Source organism: Neolamprologus brichardi, chromosome 17, assembly GCF_056152115.1.
Source record: "Neolamprologus brichardi isolate AB-2024 chromosome 17, ASM5615211v1, whole genome shotgun sequence".
NCBI lineage: Eukaryota > Metazoa > Chordata > Actinopteri > Cichliformes > Cichlidae > Neolamprologus > Neolamprologus brichardi.
Window position 1 is genome coordinate 32,096,408 of NC_142120.1, and position 18,715 is coordinate 32,115,122.

Below are 18,715 nucleotides of genomic sequence, written 5' to 3' on the forward strand. Positions count from 1 at the left end.
GTCTGTCTGTGTTCTGCAGGAACAGATCAATCTCTCTCTGCTCTACAAGAGCTATTTGAGTAGAGTCTGGGCCATCCCACCCCAGTCTAAGATTATCTCTGTCTATGTATAGTGCATTGCAGGAATAAGGTCCTGCTGTATTACATCTTTTGGTCCAATCTATCATTAATTTACTTCACCCCAGACCTTTGGGTCTATTCTAGTTCATCTTCAGTCCTAATCCTGTATGATCCAGTCAAGTTCAGTCTAACAGCATCTGCATTCATCAGGGGCCAGATTGTTCCCCTTGTGCTAAACAACATCTGGCTTTCAACTCCAGAGAGAAAATGAGAGAGGGAACTTCTGTCTATGGGCTTCATTAAACAGTGGCAAAATTTTCCCACAGGGTTGCAGTGAGCAAGCTATTATAGGTCAGTTAAAAGTGACGTTTTTTTCTGTGGAAGAACTGCAAATTCAGGATATGGCCTTTATTGGACGGTTTAATAAGAATCCGTCTTTGAAAGGAGCATGAATTTTAATGTAGCTGTAATAATCAGATGTCTGTACAATAGTGAGTTCACTAGTTACCTCCAGTTGTTGGCTGGTTATCAGCAGAGTCCTTACAACGTCTCTCTTATCAGTTATTCACAGAATGAAGGAAAAAAAACAAACATCTTTCCTAAGCTCAAGGCCAACAATAGAAATTCGTCCTTATACAAAAAGACCAAAAGGCACAAAGCAATGTTTTTTTTTTATGCACTTGCCAGTTTTAGGACGGCACACAAAGAACTTTGTTTAAAAAGGAATACTGCAGACCCCAAGTATTGTACTGATGATTCACAAAGACCATTCAGGAGAACTCCGAGCTTTCTGCCTAACTTGCCAAATATTTCTGCCTTGCTGTTTTCTAACATGTAAATAAAGTAAAAATAAATTCCAAGCAGTCTTAGTCTTAATATATCTGATCATGAGGTTTCCAGAAAACCACACAAATTGCTTAACTTACACTCTAATAAAGTTATTTCAGAAAAAAATAGAAACTGTGGGGAAGTGGCACTGCGTGGATATTCACTTAGCAAAAGTCGCGGTTGTCATTTTCACACTGAGATTTCAGTGGGCCACTGTGCAGTGGTTTAAACAATTTATAGCAATGAAATAAATACACACTGCACGTCGACAAGACAAAGCTTTAAGATTTAGTTTACCATTCAGCAATAAATGTGTCTACTCTACAATGCAACACAATAAATCTTGTCTTTACCTCCACCAAGGGTGTTATGTTTTTGTGTGTGCATACCTGCATGTCATTGTGTCTGTAAACACAATAGCTCAAAACGTTTTGTATGAATTCTTTTTTGTCTGTCCCATTCAGCACTGGAGCAGTCAGAGTTATTGTCTGAAGGCCAAGAAAAATGCTGAGCAGATTTATTTTCCCAAGTGGATCCATCAGATCCAGGCCCCAGATATAGATGCCCCCCAGATCATGAGAGCCCATGGAGGACCACTGGAGGGGCAGCAGCACCACCCTCCTAGAAAAGAGCTGAGGAGAGCCCCAAACGGTGGGGTCACCCAGCAGCCACGTTGCAGAAGCCACAGAGGGCTGCGGCGACGTGCCCGTAGGCTCCGCCAGCAACCTGCTACGCTAGAGTAGACTGAGGGCCCTCCACCCTCCAGAAGGGGCCCGACTGAACCATGGGCGCCAGGCTCCGCCCCCAGACTCAGGACATATTTCCTGGGAGGTCCAGCATCCCAGACCCCGACCAGACAGCCAACTCACTCTCCCAGCCCAGGGGTGAACAGAGGTGTGAAGACCCCATACTGCTCTCCGCCCGCTCGTATGTGGTGTTTTGTATGAATTCTGATAAAAAAAAAACTTTGTAGAGGAGTAGCATGGGGTCATGTTAAACAAAAATCCATTCGAATTTGCCTTTCATCCACCGAAGTCTTCAAGGTCAGTTTAATGATTTATTGATCAAAAATGGACAAAAAGCCTTATGACTTAGAAACTATGATTCTGATAAGTGTGGTGTGTATTGTCAACATATAGAAAGTACCATATAAAGATTTAAAATATTGTGTAACATTTGACCTCTGACCTCTCCTTCAAAGTCAGTAAATAGATCTGAAGTGATAATATTGCTATACAGACCCGTTTAAAACTATGTTTCTTACTTCCAGTGTTTGTACTGACTACAAATGGGTATATAAGGAATAATATATGGAGATTCTTCTTCAGGGTCAAATAAAGTCAAACCTTTCTGAAATATCTGTTATCTTTAAAACTATGCTTAAAATCTACTGCCTTTGTTTGTATTAGAAGCATGTAGGACATGAGATTAGTATATCAGGATTGTAAATATCAAAGTTTCCATGCCAGATTTGACCTCCGGCCTAATTTTTACATTCACATGTGCCTATTACATCACGTATTTTAAAATGGGTTTCAACAGAGAAAATAACAAAAGCCTGCACACTTAAAGAAAGGACAAAGGACATTCAGTAGAACTGCCATGGACACAGCTCCACTCATATGTAACCCTTTCTAAATGTAATGAATGTTTTCCAGATACTGTAGCCCATCTGTCCACTGAGGCAATATGTCCTGCTTAAGTAATTACATCTTCCCTTTAATAGTTGGTAATAAATGTTATTAAGGCCCTCAAACAAATTTTCCATTTTTACTCAGTCTTATGACACCAGTCTACAACATAATTAGCTGTTTTCAAATACAGAACGGGTGAGGGGCTGACAGAGTAAGTGCAGTGTTTTATCAGTAACAGCGTGGACACGACCTCAGTGCAACCACCCCTGTCCTGCTTCTGCGCTGTCTGTCAAAGGACAGATAACGCTTACGCCACGCCTTCGCTGCAACTGCCTTTTATCTCTTCTATCTCTGCATCTCTTCTGTCTCTTATTGCATGAGCTCTGTATGCCTCCATAGACATAGTGAAAGGAGCTTCTCTTTTCCTCACGTTCTGTAGTGGCATTCCAAAAATGAGGAACAGCTGCAGGCTTTCATTAGCGATAAAGGAGGTGCTGTACCATCTATTATTCATTCTAGTTTGAGATACGTTAGCGTTATGGTTACTTCCCCTCATGGATGTTAATAACAGTGGTGAAGCTAATTAGCATTTGGGCCATCTGACTATTGATGTGTCAACAGTCGGTGAAACGATGCTGACAAAAAAGGGTAGAAACTAGAGAGACATGCAGAAAACGGAATAAATCTGTGACATCTGTCAGAAAGACAGATGGGATTAGGAATATCTAAGGTTATGCAGTCTGGATTTGAAAGGCTTAGATGGTCAAAGATAAAAAGGAGGGAAACATGACAAACAGCACAGAGTCAGTTACACAGCCGTGACGTTACGTCCTCTTTGACAGGTAAAAACAAGTCTTTCTCAAACACGCACACATACAGAATGTATGCGTAACATGCATAAACTGCGAAGTGACAGCGTACGCAGTCTGAGATATGTTTCTGTGAGTGTTAACATGAGTTAAAAAAACACTTGCTCATTAATTATGGCTTTCTACTTACACAGAAACACAGAAGGCACGTGCACGCGCAAACACACACAAGTAAACACACATACAGATTTGCATAAAAACAGGAAACTCTAACACAGTAAAGCAATCATGAAGTAAGTGATCTGTGCACAGAAGCACATGGAAACGTGCATGCAAGCACATAATTCTGCCAGAGAGGACGGCTTGAAGCCAGCAGAATATAAGTGCAGGAAAGCAATTCAGCTTGGTACAGCAGCACATTCTGCAGAACAAGCAGGAGGTCTGTGCAAAGAAATCAACACTTATAAATTCACACTCTATCGCTCTTAGCATAGCATGAGGCAAAACTTCCAGCTTTGCTTCCCTTTGCATGTACGGACAAAAACACACATAAGTTTACTATGTCATCTCTTATTTTACTGTGTTTGTTTTAATGCATTATTGTGTGCTGCCTCTTACATCCCCAGCAAATATATCGCTGCCAAAGCTGTGTGGGGGAGCGCTAACATTGTCCGACCAGAACAACACTACCCTCTCTCCATTACACTCGTGCACATCCTGTACATACACCCCTTTCCCTTTTCCACACTTTCTTTCTCACACATCCGAGGCTCCTGCACATGTGACCCGTGTTCTAGACTGTAAAAATAGAGCGGGGAGGAAGGAGGAAGGTAAGGCGAACAGAAAAAAGCAGAGCAAACAACGGTGAATGATGGCAAATTGTTCATGAGACATGAAAGCTGAGGGGGAAAAAAATGAAGAGTGGCAAGAAAAACAGAGTTAATTTACATGGGGAACTTTTTCTCTCACCTGCCATGTAGCACTTCTCACCTCCTGTCCTTCCTGTTTCTGTGAATGCTACTGACCCTGTCTCTCTTAATATCAGCAGAGAAAAAAACGAGAAAAAAAAACTGAAAAAGAGGAGGGGAGGATGGGTGGGAAAGAGGGGATGTGTTGGCATATGGTGCCAGAGGTAGAGAAGAGAAGAGAAGAGAAGAGAAGAGAAGAGAAGAGAAGAGAAGAGAAGAGAAGAGAAGAGAAGAGAAGAGAAGAGAAGAGAAGAGAAGAGAAGAGAAGAGAAGATCGGTTGTCTCAGTGTGATAGATTCACCAGCCTCCTTGGTGCAACCAACTGGCCCAGAAAAAAACAAAAATAACACCCTAATAGACAAATGGGATCAACAGAAAACACACGAACAAAAACACATACAGACACACAAGTGCATGGTAATGAACCACCACAGCCTGTGTTAACAGCACAGCAACTTCCAAGCATGCATAGAAGTGGAAGCTTATAAAGCTCATGATTTGAACAGAAAACAACAGAACAACAGAGTCTTGTCTGGTTTTTAATTTATGCACCTCTTTTTAAGTACAAGTGTGTGTTCATTCATGCACCTACTGTTGCGTGTACATGCTTAGTTCTGGGCTGTGTGCATGTGCAGTAGTGTCTGTGTGTACTGCCTCTGGGCTAAAAGGTCTAACCCTGCAACAATCACACACTGTGTAACACTGTAATATTTACTGGAGGACTCAAAATTACCCACCCCCTCCACAGTGCTGCCACATGAGACTGGATCACACTACTTTCAAGGTGCTCCAGACTATCATATCTGTGAAATTTATCAAGTAAACCCCCAAGTTATCTCAGTCTGGCTCAATAACAGAAAGCAGTCTAATGAGTAAACCCAGCCTAGCCCGGTTGGCTCTATAGTGTAAATGAGGTAAATAATTAACTGCCTTTAAATAGGCTAACTGCCCAGGCTAATGGGTCCTATCTCTTATCTCACTCCTGCACTGATTCCTCAGTCCAACAATGCTAATTCCTCTCTCCACAAGTGTGTGCAAACTTCTACTCGAGAGCTGCTCGACATCAGAGCATGCAAAGAAAGAAAAAAATATCCAGCATGTCATATGAGCAGTGTTGGGCATAATGTGTGCAAAGTAATCAGATTACATTGTTTTTGTAACTCGGTAAAATAAGGTGACCTTTTACTGTGCACTTCTGTAACAATCAGCTGACTTCAGCTAGTATGGAGTGAGGAGGCTAAAGTGTGCACCTTCTCAGGAGTGGAGAAATCAATATTACTTTCCAGCTGAGCAGCCAAAGCTTGATTTTCAGCAGGTGACAAAAGCAGTGATGAGCAGTCAGGCTTGTAGCGGTGCGTTAAGTCTACCTGTACCTGTTTCTAAAATAGAGTCACAGTGGTCAAAACATTTTTCTGTGATCCACCTCAACTCTGCCGTTAGCTTGGTGATAAAACTTCAAAGCTAAAATGAAGCTCTTCTAGGTATCCTCATTAATTAAGCATCATCCATCATATTTATCATCAATTATATAAACTATTCATCATATATTACTTTCTTATTGCTTATTTTCTTATTATTAAGCACTTGGTGACAGTGGGAAGGAAAAACGCCTGTTTAACAGGAAGAAACCCCTGGTTGTTGGTGTACTTTGTAACTGTATTATTGTGTAATACGTTACATTTTTTTAAAGTAATGACTCTAACATTGCACAAGAGCACACAAATATATCGATAGGCCCAGAATCTTTATGGGGGGATATATCGCAAAGTGGTAGCAAATCAATCTGTATGCGATGGTCTATCCTTTTCTCTGGCCAAAAGGGTACATTTTAAATTCTGCACACTAGCACTGATTATACTTTAAACCACTTTGCTTGTTTTGATGATGCTGTTTCAAATGACTAAGTGAATTTAAGAGGCACAACATGGGAGTGTGTTGTATTTAAATATTAATGATTTTTTTTAAATAATCCTAATAAGGGTGTTGACTTGCACAAGGAACCTTTGTCAAACATGAACTCGGACAATATTCACAGTTTCTGTGGCTAAATCCCTCTCGATATATGTCTAACACACTGCACCTTATCAGCTCACATCCTTTCATCTAAAGCAGCGGACTGAAAGAGGGTGTGATGCAGCCTAGGGGGTTAAACTTCTCCCTTCCCAATCACATGAACCGCTCCTGTCAGGAGGTATCAGATCCCACCTCAGACCCTGAGGACTTCTCGAGGAATCACTCGTTTCCTGTCTTTTCATTATATGTTGCAGTGATGTTGTCTGTCCATCTTGGTTCCTCTTGTGTTAAAACAAAAGAAAAATGTAACTTTTAAGTGCAGGCAAAGTTTGTGGAGTGAGCTGTTGCCTCAAGAGAGGTTCAAATAACTTCATATTGCATTCATGCACAATTTAAGAGCAGCAGGAAATCAACACGTGGCTTTGTGCAGCACCCTCAGTAATGACTTTCACGTGGTTCATGCCCTTCTCTTCATGTACAAGGTCTTAAATAATCAGACCCCATCTTATATTAAAAACCTTATAGTACATACTTGGGCTCCCTAAGGGGGGGCTTTCCATGATCAGCTGAGCATATTAATCTCTGGCTCTCTTCCACAGTGTATTTTTTGTTCTGTCTTCTTCCTCTCACCTGCAACTTTTCGCGGCAGATGGCTGCAACTCCCTGAGCCTGGAGCTTCCTGTTAAAATTGAGTTTTTTCTCTCCACTGTCACCAAGTGGTTGCTCATAGCATTTTATTGTTGTGGTTTTCTCTGTATTATATTAATGTCTTAACCTTAGAATATAAAGGTAACTGTTGTTATAATTTGCTACTGAAGTGATCTGAATTGAATTGAACTGTATGAACCATAATAACCATCATAAGTCTTTTGTATATCAACAGTCTCGGTGTTCCAGCTGAGGTAAAAACACGCAGTTAAAATTTTAAAACAACACAAGGCAGCATTATGTAAAATCTGACACCCCAGGATTCTGTAAATGTATGTTTTTAAATACGTGTGGCTGTGTGTAAGTGTGAGAACATAAAAATGCTTTAACTGCTGCACTCCACTGTTCAGAATAACAGCTTCGAGTCATATACTGAATGTTTTCACAACGGTGGGAGTTACAAAGATAAAAAGTCTGCAAACGAAAGTATTTGTTACATGCAGCCTGTAGTTACAACTAATGTTTAGTGGTCACCACCAGGCACTGAATTCATAACTCACTATTACCTAAGACTCATGCAAGCCTTCAGCTCACCTCTGATTGGATCACAAAGTCAAATATTTTGACTTGGCACACATTTTTTTTCATCATCGCAGTTCTGGGAACAGCAATTAAAATATTTAGATTATACTGTTAGGAACATTCCTGCTAATCAGTTTAAATGTCTGCTATGTCTCGCAAAATAATTTTGTATAATATTGTTACAGTTTTAGCAAACTGGCAGCCTGGGCTTTATGCCAAGTCTTGCAACACACAATTATCCACGCAAGCGTCGTCTGCGGTATGTGTATGTGTGTGTCTGAGTGGGTTCAAGTGTGAAAAACCAAAAACTGTTTTTGCTGGCAAAGCTCACAGTTCTCAAACCACTTCCAGCAGCTTTGAGCCTTCTGGAAATAAAAGTTTCCTTCTCAAAATAAACTAAAACGTCATCTACTCACAAAGTTTTCAGTTTTTATTTGTATACTGTGCTTTTGCACCAGGGTCTGGAAATATGAGTCAGTTTTATACATTAAACTGGGAAGATGACATGTAGGAAAATAGTTCATAGTCAAATTTCACAATTGTGAAATGTAACTTGGCAGCAAAGTACAATTTATTAAAAACAAATTTCAGACTCATTTGTTTTGTTGGGGGAGTTTTCATCCAGTTAATCTACCTTTTCACAAGGCCTTGCTTTCCTAATATATAATAAATATTATTTTGCATCTGTGAGTCATGGGTAGACTTGCAGTTCTTTTCACCATACTGCACATTGTGCATTATTCAAGCAAGAACAATTTACAGTATTTAGCAAATATGTTGGCTCACCAGAACTTTCAAACTGATTTTAATTTATAGTCGCATCGTTTTTCCAGTGTTTGAAATGCATGTCGTGTGTGTGCATAATTGAAGCCATACATCACTGCTTCAGTGTGCACACAGTCTGAAGGTCCAGTCCATATATAGTCTAGACTAACCTTGCAGCACCAGCTGATGATATTAAAGGCCGTGACCCCCACCAAAAAGAATGTGTGCTTTGTTTTCATTGTTCTTGTTTTCTCATTCTTTCATGGAAATCACACATGTAGACACAGACAAGAATAACACCCAAGATAAACACTTTGAGAAGTGCTGCTGGAAGATTCTACTAGCCCCCCTTTTAGCCCCTTACTTGTCATACACTCCTCAAATAAACTAAAGAAACAGATAAAACACTAAAAATCAGACCTCTTATGCTGAAAACCTCTTATTTGAAAAAAAAAGGTTATGCTCCATGATTTTTTAGAAATTAAAGGATGACACAACTCTTGGTAGAAATAAACATTTTTAACCAACAGATGGCTGAATTCACCCTGAAAATCAAAATGAACAAAATTATGTGTCAGGATAGTCCATTTTGTGGAAATTTAATTGCAGCAACTCAGTAGTTTGTTTGGCCCCCATGTGCTTGTATGCATGACCACAATGTTGGGGCATGCTCCTCATGAGATTACTGATGATGTTCCGGGGGATCTCCTCCCAGATCTGGATCAGGGCATCACTGAGCTACCGGACAGTCCTACGTGTAACCGGCCGGCACTGAATGGATTGAAACATCATGTTTCAAAATAAATAAATATATAGGTTCTATTGGATTTCAGTCAGGCGAGCCGGGGGGCAATCAATGGTATCAATTCCTTCATCCTGCAGGAACTGCCTGCATACTCTCGTCACAAGAGGCTAGTTCCAGGAGGAATCCAGCATCCACTTCACCAGCGTAGTGTCTGACAATGGGTCCAAGGATTTCCTTCCGATATTTAATGGCAGTCAGGGTGCAGATGCCTATCCTGTAGACGTCTGTGTGTTCCTGTATGGATATGTCTCCCCGAACACAACACCAAACAAGTCACGCTCAATGATGTTACAGGCAGCATAATGTCAAATGCCATTCAGGCTCCATGGTGTCGGGCAAAGGGCCCACTAGATGACATTAGTCCCTGAGTCCACACTCATGAAGTTTGTTTCTGATTGTTTGGTCATAAATGTTAACATATTAACACCAGTGGCCTGCTGTGGTCATTTTTTATAGCTCATCCTGTTCCTCCTTGCACAAAGGAGCAGATACTGGTCCTGCTGATGAGTTACTATGGCCCTGTCCAGCTCTCCAAGTAACTGCCTGTTTCCCAAAATCTCCTCCATGCTCTTGAGACTGTGCAGAGAGACACAGCAAACCTTCTGGCAACGTCACATATTGATGTTCCATCCTGGAGGAATTGAACTACCTGAGCAACCTCTGCAGCGTCCAGGTATTGCATCACGCTACAAGTGGTGACATTGGCCCTAGCCAAATGGAAAACTAGTGAAAAACAGAAAAGATAAGCAGGGAAAACTTGTTATTGGCCTCCTTGTTGCACCTGTTGTTAATTTCATTAACACCAAATTAGCTAAAACTGATTAACAACCCCCTCTGCTACTTTACTGACCAGATCTATATCCCAGAAGTTTAACTGACTCAATGCTCTACTTTAATGTTTCTGACAGTATATTTTTGGCGAGCCTCTGTTACTTTGTGTATTCCAAGGAGGAGTGTAGAGAGGCAGCAAATGCTGAATTCATTAACGCTAAAAATGTCAAAATCTTGACAAAAACCATTCAAGAGTGAAATAAAGCACCACTCTTGACATTATGCCCACCGACTGAGCATTAAATCAGAATTTCTCCATCTAGCTCACATCAAAAGACACAGACAAGAACACCAAGAGTGAGTGTAGCGTTGTACCTACAGGTAGGAATGCAACCACTGCAAATTAAGCAGCTGCAATAATGTAATCAGTTCCAGGCTGAATCCCCTTAATGCAGCTTGTTTTTAACTCTTATTAAAAAGTTGAAGCAATGCCTGGGCAAATTCTGTCTGTTCAAGAGTAGCAGCAAATACTCACGACTGAGATGGTTTTAAAATAGGAAAAACAGTGAAACGAGCATTGAAATCGGAATCAGAATACGTTAATAATGACCAGGACTTTCCACTCTAAACAAGTGTGTGTTTGTATTGCTGGGCTATGGTTAGCAGACAGACATCCTGAGGAAGGCCAGTTTCTGATAAGGCCATTAGGCAGGGAAAAGACTGTTTATATGTTGTAACAGAACTGACCACAGAGCGGACGTCACTGCTCAAGTGGAAACGATCTGAGCTATCTTGAACATTGTGTGTGTATGAGAGAGACAGAGTGCTACAAAATGAAGACTGCAGATTAAAATCAATAACTATCACTCTTTTCTTGACTTTCCAATTAAATATGGTGAGATTGCCGAGAGAATACAAAAACTACTGACAGCCGCCAATGCTACCCCTCAGCCTGCTGGTACACACACCCGCGGTATCCCTTTCAAAAACCTACATTGCCTTGTTCTCACGTTATCGCATTCACAAGATTTTCAGAAAACTTACTTTGACTTTTAGGTCGAGGTCACTGAGATTCAAACTCATCCAAGATTTTTAGTAGATGTATCAACTTAAAAATCATAGATGACTTCCTTCTTGAGTTATTGCATTCACAACATTTTCAGAAAGCTTGACCTCTGTTCTTGACCTTGAGGTCAAGTTCAGTGAGATTTGAACTCGCCTGAGATTTTCAATACCTGTGGTATTAATTTGAAGCCAGTTGCTGCCCGCCCGGCGAGGTGACGACAATACCCCATCAGCCTTTTATGGCTGAGGAGTAAAACTGAAAAATACTGCATGCATTTCATGTAGATATGGTTGCTATGTTACTATGTCAGCAAACAGTGACAACAACAGGTTCAGTACTGAAAGCTGTCATTTGTAAAATAGTCCAGCTCTACATTTCTGTTATTTCAGATTCATTTAGATTTGCCAGATGCTTTTCTTTGTATGCTACGAGAGCACATTTCCATGGTTTGCCCATTTATTTTACAGTCTCACCAGAGCCTCAAAAGAGTTACTACAATACACAATTTCTGCTAAATCAATAATCCTTTCTAGCTGTCCCGGAGAGACTTCATTAGAACAAATAAATTGGGGAAGCGTATGCACATGTACTGAGGTCGGACCAGTGCATATCAACTGCTTTTAACTGTTTCTCACTGTGAAATTTAAACAACTAAACTGAGCTGGGAAAAAGTGCAATACAGGCCGGCACCGAAACTTTATTTTTGGATTAAATTCACTTTAAAAGGCAATTCCAATCCTTTTACTGTGTTACTTTAAGTGTAAGTGAGCATGAAAGCCTAATTTAAATTCATTTTATTATGCTTTGATTTGAATCAATGAAGCACAAATCACCTAAATCCCTTCTTTTTTTATTTGTTTGCCATTCAATCCAATACACGATGTTTGTCAGTTTATGAGCTTGCATGTTTCCATCAGCTCGCTCGCTACATGTCCAGTGTTCATTAATTTCTGAGGAGGCACTCTCCGGTGATTGCTGGCAACAGTGTAACTTCAGCATTAGTTTCTTGTCGAATGCCTCCCTGCCTTGAAAAAAAAAACTCGTGTCACTCTCTGACTTTTTGAGATGGTTTTCCGATTTGAAAGGATGGAGAAAATCTGCATAAAAGTGTGAAAAAGGCAAAAAGAAAAAGCACAAACCGACAAAAAAAAGGAGAAAGAAACACAGATTTATCATCGAGTGTGGGTGAAGTATGGCCGAGCAATAAGCTGATTGCTTCCCACAGACAGTCTCTTCTAAAGGCCTGAACTCTGCTGACCTGTGTGGGCGAAGGAATACACAAACTAAATGCTGCTTTCTAATATCACTAATTAGCATAACATAGAAGAAACCATATCTAAAGAGCACAAAGGGAGCATGGAGGAAGAACATTCATACAGTAGTTTATGTGTTTATTTATCTGTGTTTCACTGTAGAAGCACAGTGTGTGTTGTTTTTCTCCTTCTTGGTATCTAGCCATAGGTATCCCTGCCCATGAATCAGCATCAAAGCCACAAAAACTTAAACAATAACCAGAACTGACAGCCGGTGTATCTGAACCTCCCGCCTATCACGGGAAAGGTGTAGGTTATGTATGCAAACACATGCAATGATATGAAAGCAGTTAAGACTGAACCTGCAGATGAAAACAGTCTGTGCTGTAGACAATATTACACATGGTGATTGTATAACAGCAAATCAGTCTCAGTCTACATTTAGATTTATTTTCAGAAATAAATCAAAGCCTGTTTCAAGTCTTTCCATGTTGATTTTCACCACACTGTGAGATGGACAGAAACCAACAGATGCTGGGAAAGTAGGAAATCAATCTAGGAACATATGCTTTGGGAAATGCTTTGCAGTGATGTTATCAGCCTAAGAATACAGAATAATGCCTCTGGAGTCTCAATTGCAAAACAAAAATGCACACTTCCTAATGCCAAAAGAGCTCTAACCCATCCGGGGCACGGACGGCGGATCTCTGGGTTGTCTTGGTTTCAGCATTTCCAGCGGTGTGCTCAATTCAACCGGGATCAGGGGAGTTAAGAAGCCAGGTCAGGTCATGGTGCCACTAATTTATGGCGTGGCAGGATGCACTCTCCGATTACGGCACTCATCATCATGCTGAAGCGGCATTCCTTGAATGCATGCCATTGCAATGGGGAATGTGTTAGGTCCGCATCAATATAAGTGGGTGGTGCACAAAAAAAGTAACAACCATATGAATGCCAGCAGCATGTTACATTGAAACAAGATGATTCACTTCACCTGTTAGTGCTTTAAATGTTGCAGAGATCTGGGAAATGATCTGGCAGGCTGATCTGCAGCAAGTCCTCCAAAGCAAATAGCAAAATATGTTGTTTGCCCATGCTGTCTAGAGCGGCACATTAAACCTAATTAGCCTTTTTTTTTTTGTCTTAGTCTGACACCCCTAATAATGGGACACAATTTCCCTGTGCCTTCCGAAACTGTTCTAAATCTATTTTTTTGACACTACAGTAAGGTTTGTGCAGAATGAGCTGTTGCTCAGGTGAAAATCCTCCATCCACTTCACCCTCCTCCCAGTATGGCTATTGTTGCTGGATAAACAAATGCCCCTCTGCTTCCATTATAACAACTACTGCTGTAAGACTATTTTGTGACAACAAGATTTTTCTATTACATAAAAATTTCTAATAAAGCTTAAAAAAGCTTGCAAACTTGTCCCGTATAATGTTGCTCTCGCTGAAATCCACAGAGATTATAAGTAGGGTAAGTAATATGGCGATATGTATAAGTGATAAGTATGTTACATGAACCATGCCGCACACCACAGCACCCACACTGTCCATCTGCAGCCGAGCACATCTGAGCTCACTGTGTGCCACACTGCACACGTAGAAAACAGCGGTGTTAGCCAGGAGGCTGCGTCAGCTCTCTCACCACATGCAATTTGTTGTTGAGTCTGATGGGAAGCTACACGGGGTCGCGAACTTGTCTGAACAGTTCCCAGGAATCTCCCCTTACATAAGTGAAAATTGGGTAGGGGGTATGTGGGTTATGTGTGGGTCAGAGGTGTGTTGATGCTAAAGAGGTTAAATCCATTCGTTTGGTCTTCTTTCTGTAAGAGTATCTATGACGTCCTAAGATTTTACAGATAGGACAACTAAACATTATGATCGCCATCAAAAGGCTTCAAGGTGTTGCACTTAATTGCACAGTAATGAGGCCAAATGATTATAAAGACAAACATAATTTTGTACAACATATCTCACAGACTGCATCTCCTGCTTCACACCACTGAATAGTGCTCACACAAAGCAGAGCCATTTTTATCCGCCCTGAGGGAGTCCTTTGTGTGAATGTAATGTTTTCCTTTGAGTTAAAAAGGGAAAAACCATGAGATAGCGTGTACATAAATCTCTATAATTCAAACAAAATGTTCTATTTAAAAAAAAAAAAAACTGAGGCCACATGTTGGGATGACTTTTGGGATTTGCATAATTGCTGATAACAATGGGAGTAATTTCTTTGGGTAAATAATGTCTTTTGTGGGATTTTATTTCTGGTATGGTTCCAGTTACACACAAATGAAAACGTGAACTCGGGCATTTTACTCCCACTCGCTGTTTTTTTTTAAATCGCTGAGAGGAGAGGAGAAAAAATACAAGAGCGTCAAAGGGGGGCAGTGCTGGTGACTAACCTCGTTTTGAGCTTTCTACCGTGTACTTCAAGGGTTCACGCCTGGCTCATAGCCCTTTTTCGCGTGTCATACCCGCTCTCTTATCTTTCCTGACACTCTCCATGGTTCTCCATCAAATGTCAGACTAATCTGGAAGATGACGTGCAACCAAGAGGAGAGATTTTTGTTTATTGGCATTGTTGAGAAACAGCTGCCAACAGCTATGAAACAGTGAGTCAGCGCCGAACCCTTCTATTTCTTTGACCTCATTCTTTCTCCACCTGTATTTCTTTCTATGCTTTTCTTCTCTTTTATTACATGTATTGCCACATAGGGAAGCACACTACGTACAGCTGAATGCTGCAGGCAGAAGGACTGCACAAAAAGCTACAGCAAGCTATTCTACACGAGTTGGGAACAAGGGCCACCACACAGCTGAGAAGACAGAAGTCATAATAGGCAAAGAACTTCTTAGGGGTGGAGTGAAAATGATTAAAGTCATCCACTGCAGCCTTTGTCAGGCTCCTTACTCTACGGTATGCCCCATTATGGTTCCCTTTCTTGTTCGAGACAACTTCCAAGCAGCATTTTGCCCAAAGCGTTACCACCAATCAGCAATACACTCACTTTTTTGGAGGAGTTTATGCAAGTGTCTTTATAGCCTTCACGGTTTTCATATGCCATAATCCTTCTGTGTAGACAAAGGGCTGCGTAGATGCACACAAACAGCAGTTGATGAATCCTTAAGTTAGCAGCAGAGCTAACTTTAGCTAACCAGAAGTACCTTTCCTCCCAGACATTTACAGACATTTGGGGTCAATCTGTCTCTGCTAGATTGTAGTTTCAGATACATTAACACCTTTTGGAAGGCTTTAGTAGCATTTACAGTAGAGTATAGTAGTAGAGAGTAGGGTTGGGCGATATGTAAAAATTTTCCAACCAACAATTGTCAGTCCAATAATCGACGATGGGCGATACGCGCATGCACAGACTTTTTGATGGGTGGAGCAATGTAATCATGCACGGACTGATTTGGGCGTTTACAACACAGAAGTCCAAACATGGATGAACTAATTTACCCCCAAAAAATTTGGGCTGTCAGCGTTAACGCGGTCATCACGATTACAATTTTTAACGCGCTCAACCCATCTGGAGCGCAGAATGAACAAACTTTGGACAAACTGCCCGAAATGTGTTGACAGAGACATTTCAGGGATTTTGACTCAGTCTGCGCTCCAGACGGGTTAACTGTTAATCGCGTTAGTCATGATGATGGCGCGTTAATACTGACAGCACTAAAAAATATATAAAGTTGCCCATTTGGGATGAGAGAGGTAAACCTAAGGATGTAACCAAAGCGGTGTGCCGCTTGTGCAGACGTATAGTGCGAGCAAAGTACTCAAACACGACTAACTTGCATGAGCATGTACGTGCCCACCATCCGGCTGAGTATGCTGGGCTATCGCCAGCTCTGCAGCTCCATCAACAAGCATTTGGGCGCACTCTGAGGAGGGGGCATTTGCTCGCAGATGAAAGAGGGTGCTGTTAAAACAGTGCTATTATTTTTTTTTCTGTTGACTGCTTTTATTAGTTCTATCATTATTAGCAAACTTACTCATGGGCAAATAAATAAATAAGTCGTAAAAACGATTGCCGGTGGGCTCAGCCTATCGTCGATATATTCGTCCAATCGTCCAACCCTAGTAGAGAGTAGATTTTCTCTACCTGTTTTCTATGGGGTGGCAGAGGACTCAGCTTCCACAGTTACTCACCCTCCACTGGTGTATCAACTACTCTACACCAGAAGTACACATTTATGGGACATGAGTTAATGGTGCAAGTGCTTCTTCACTGAACTTATTCTCGAGATCAAACTGAAACAGAGAGTGCAAACACAGTTCAAAGAGAACAGACATTCATCACAGCGCAGAGGGGAAATGAAACCACATACTAAACAGGGAAAGGAAGAAATAAAATGACAGACTGACAGGATGGAGATGAGGGGATGCTGATTATTGGCCGTGCCTGTAATGCACAGATTGGACTCATTTTGACAGCAGAGCTTTTAATTTTCTTCCCCCTCTCACTGCCAACTGAGATAATGGCAGGGTGACAGCATGGTATATTTGGTATTTTCCAGAGCATCTCTAAGGGACTTTTGAACACGCTTTTTTTTATTAAATTATTAATTTCTGTGAGCGATGTGCTGCTTCTTTCTCAACTTTTGTCTTTCTAATCACGTCCGTGCAATCGCTTTAATTAACTAAAGTTTTTCTAAGTGCTCTTGATCTTGCTGTAAGCGCTTTCAGTGGGTTCTGACCAACCCTCATTCAGCCCCTGCAGCAAAATGTAGCTACTCAATTTTAAAATGCTGCACCATCCATCTGTCTGTCTCTGTGTTAGCTGCTTAAGACTGGCTGGATACTGGTTTTCAAAAAAAAAGAAGAAATTGCACACCACCATAAACCAAAACAAACAGCAGCTTGAGAACACGCAGTAAGTGCACAAATAAGAGGAATACACTCACAGATGTGGAGGATCTGAGACACAGTCGAACAATGGGGACATCATTTCACCTCACAGTCCCCTGCAGCTGAATCCCAAAATATCATCAACCCCAAATCTATCAAAACAATGTGTCCTACAGGGGTACCTGCTTCTCTGTAGCTAAACCCCCGCTCAACCCGCCTCATTCTGTCTCTCCCTGTCTGATAGAAGCCGTCTATCTCTGCAGTACCATGGGGGCGAACTGGGATTCCTCTTAGTGACAAAAAAAAGAGGCTTTATCCCTTCTTAAATACATGCAGAAGGGTGGAGTGGAAGTGAGGCACAATGCTGTAGTAAAGACATCTTATGTTTATTTGGAAAACTGCCAACACTCCCAGTTTTCCGATGCCAAAGCAAATATTTCACAGCAGATACGAGGGTCTGAGACAATGGCTCGCCATCTCTCCGGTCACGAACGGGCCAGCCTATCCTGTTAGATAAAGTTCACTACATGAAATGTGATCGGATAAAAGCAGATTTGTGAACTGTTAGGAACACGACAGACTCCGACAGATCCAGATGAAAATCCTGGGTGAAAATTTTTTAAATTCCTTCCAGTTCTGTTCTGAGTGTCCCGCTGAAAAATAAGAAAATATCAGAGCTATAACACATTCAGAGCACTACAGTGACTGAGACCGCACCCAACATGGCAGCTGTAAAATTTATTGGGAAATAATAACACCAATTAAACTGGGCTGAAAACAAACATGCTTTACTTGCTGTAACCATTCTGGTTCAGAAGAGCAATTCTAAAATCATTTTCTGTGTAAAAAACTAAATGTCACTTCTTTGCCTTTAGCAAAAAGGCATCCCACAGTTTATCTGATGCGGATGTCAGGCTTTAGCATTTTGTGCTGGATCACAATGGTTTCTTTCAAGGTTACAACTTTTTTACAATTTAATTTTTTTTTACTATCCCTCCACTGTTGTAAATCATGAATAAAAGGACCCGATTTAAAGCAAAGGGCTTGTGTCAAGGCTGAGTTGTGACAGAAGGATAGCAGCAAGAGTAAAAGAGAAGGTTTACTTTATGATAGTGAGACCTGCTACGATGTATGGTTTGGAGATGTTGATACTAACAAAAAGAGGCAGAGCTGGTGGTAGCATAGTTGTAGATAAAAAGTTTCATTAGGAGTGACCAGGAGAGACAAGATTAGTAATGAGTATATCAGAGGGACAGCTCAGGCTGAGCAGGTTTGGAAACAACATTAGAGAGGGAAGGCCGAGATGGTTTTGACGTGTGCAGAGGAGGGATAAGTACTGGACAAAAGATGTTGCGTATGGAGCTGCCAGGAACAAGGAAAAGAAGAAAACCACACAAAAGGTTCATAGATGTACTGAAGGAGGACACGAGGAGGGTTGGAGTGACAGAGGAAGTAGGAAGGGAGAGGGTGAAATGGAGGCAGACGATCTGCTGTGGCCACCCCTTATGAAATCTATTTGAAAGAGTCCCTTTTTAGCAAGTGTATTGACTAAACAAGTGTAAGGTCCCTTGTCTATGCCCTGATATTATGGAGGTGGGTTTAATGTTGTGTAGGAGATATACAATGGGGGAAATAACGATTTGATCTCCTGCTGAA

General features: G+C 41.1%; 1 protein-coding gene across 3 annotated transcripts in view; it reads right to left on the bottom strand.

Moving 5' to 3' along the window:
• Positions 1 to 18,715, bottom strand: part of kank4 (KN motif and ankyrin repeat domains 4) — a 77,481-nt gene that overhangs the window by 25,520 nt on the left and 33,246 nt on the right. The window contains exon 1 of one of the 3 annotated variants that reach the window (XM_087830949.1): positions 4,300 to 4,381. The exons of the other annotated variants lie outside the window; for them this stretch is intronic. The gene's annotated coding sequence lies outside the window, so the exon portion shown is untranslated. Of the gene's footprint in view, positions 1 to 4,299; positions 4,382 to 18,715 lie in introns of those variants that run through there. 3 annotated transcript variants of the gene reach the window in all.